The sequence below is a fragment of the Olea europaea genome, chromosome 4, assembly GCF_002742605.1.
Source record: "Olea europaea var. sylvestris chromosome 4, O_europaea_v1, whole genome shotgun sequence".
NCBI classification, from domain to species: domain Eukaryota; kingdom Viridiplantae; phylum Streptophyta; class Magnoliopsida; order Lamiales; family Oleaceae; genus Olea; species Olea europaea.
This window is the reverse complement of record NC_036240.1, coordinates 19,826,495-19,828,944: the sequence shown is the minus strand read 5'-3', so window position 1 is coordinate 19,828,944 and position 2,450 is coordinate 19,826,495. Positions and strand designations below refer to the sequence as shown.

The following is a 2,450-nucleotide window of genomic DNA, read 5'->3' as shown; positions in this document are numbered from 1 at the left end:
AGATATAGTTAACTATTTAGCCAGGTCTATCATACCGCCAGATTATTCAAGTCACCAGAAGAAGAAATTCTTCGCTGAATTGAAGTATTATTTTTGGAAAGATCCCATTCTCTACAGGCGGGGGGCTGATCAAATTGTTCGTCGCTGTGTACCAGAGGAAGATGTGCCTTTGATATTAGAAAACTGTCACTGATCTATATATGCAGGGCATTTTGGTGCTTCGAAAACAGCTGCGAAGATTCTCCAATCAGGTTTTTACTGGCCTACACTCTTTAAAGATGCTTTTGAATTTGTGAAAAGGTGTGACCGATGTCAGCGCACGGGTAACATATCTAGAAGAAATGAGATGCCTTTGAATAGTATCTTAGAGGTGGAATTATTCGACATCTGGGGGATCGACTTCATAGGACCATTTTCACCATCTTTTTCAAATCAATACATATTAGTGGCTGTGGATTATGTATCGAAATGGGTCGAGGCTGTTGCATTGCCTACCAATGATGGGAAAGTGGTGATTGAGTTTTTAAAGAAAAACATTTTTACCCGGTTTGGAACATCGAGAGCCATAATCAGTGACGGGGGCACACATTTCTGCAATCGTCAGTTCGAGCAGTTGTTAGCGAAATATGGCGTTAAGCACCGTGTAGCCACCGCATACCATCCCCAAACCAGCGGACAGGTCGAAGTATCCAATAGGCAATTGAAGCGAATACTCGAAGTCACAGTTAGCTCATCAAGAAAGGATTGGTCAAAGAAACTAGATGACGCCTTGTGGGTCTATAGGACTGCATTCAAGACCCCTATAGGTATGTCACCATATCGACTGGTTTTTGGGAAAGCATGCCACCTACCTCTTGAGATCAAACACCATGCCTACCGGGCAATGAAGAAATTAAATTTGGATTTGAAGGCTGCGGGTGAAAAAAGGCTCTTACAACTTAATGAGCTGGATGAGCTCAGGATGGAAGCCTACGAGAATTCAAGAATCTACAAAGAGCGCACTAAGAAATGGCATGACATGCATATTCAGAGACGTGACTTTAAGGTGGGGCAAAAAGTGCTACTCTACAACTCCAGGCTTAAACTGTTTCTAGAAAAATTGAGATCGAGATGGTCTGGTCCATATACCATTACACGGGTGTTTCCACATGGGGCAATTGAGATCACTTACGACAGCAAGGGGACATTCAAAGTTAATGGATAGCGTTTGAAGCACTATTGGGGCGGTAATTTTTCAAAGGACAAGTCTACCGTCCATCTTGGATCACCAGAATAACGTAATACGATAAAGTTGAGCTATCGACTATAACCTAGCGCTGAGTGGGAGGCAACCCACTGTATCCTTAAATTTATTTTATTGCATTGCATTAGTTTAGGAATTTGTTTGAGTTTAGTTTGTTTCGTAGGTCATCGATCATATTTTGCATGATAGCCTAGGCACTACACGTTTAATGTTGCATGAATGGGTGCTAAATGAAGTGTTTGGGTGTTCGAGTGTGTGTCACGTATTCCGATGTGCGAAGATGTTCGTTTTGGTTAAGCTTTCAGAATGCGGGATAACATTTATGAAAAAATCGGTTTTGGTGCCAAGTTTTCGATAAGCATATTCCTCTTTTCAAGTTAAAATTTTCAATTTTTTTTTTGGAATATAGGCGAGGCGAGTCAAAATTTTTTAAGTGAAAAACCGATTTCGGGGTAGTTTAAATTTTCAATCATGGATTGATTTAAAAAAAAATAAAAATAAAAATAAGATACCCTATTTGGTCTATGCGGCCGCATAGACCGCATCCGAGAATGTAACCGGGGAAATTGTTTGCACTATGCGATCACATAGTGCAGCACTATGCGGTCGCATAGTGTAGTGGTCACGGGTTTTAACCCAAAACCCGTGACCACACAATTAAACCCCAAATCTCCCTCCCTCTCACTCACACTCGAGACCACTCACCCACTTCACCCATTCCATTGCATACACTCCACATTTGCACATCACACACTTAGCTTACACTACACCCATTGCACACTAATCATTCAATTGCTTGGATATACATATTTAGTGAAACAAATCAAGAATCCAAAAGTTGTCAAGCTAAGGTATGTCTTCTAATTCCAAAAATTTCGAGCTTCGTTTTCACATTTCCATTCAATGTGTGGAAGTAGTTAGAATGTATAATGATGTATTGGTATGGTGTTGTGAATTGGGGAAATTTCATGGTAGTGTTTTAGAAGAAATAGGAAGTAATTCACATTGCTCACCACATGTTCGACGAAATGCCACATTGACGCATGTTCTGAATTCTTGAACTTTTCACTTATGCAATAGTTTACATCGTTATTGTGTAGCTTATTTGCCGAACAATCATGTGAAATTTCATTTGAAAAACACTACCTCAACATTTAAGTTCACATAAGCACTTCATGGCTCAACATATCCACTCACGTCACTACCT

General features: G+C 40.2%; 1 pseudogene; it reads left to right on the top strand.

Moving 5' to 3' along the window:
• The window catches only part of LOC111393142, an 85,706-nt pseudogene that overhangs the window by 16,906 nt on the left and 66,350 nt on the right, over positions 1-2,450 (top strand).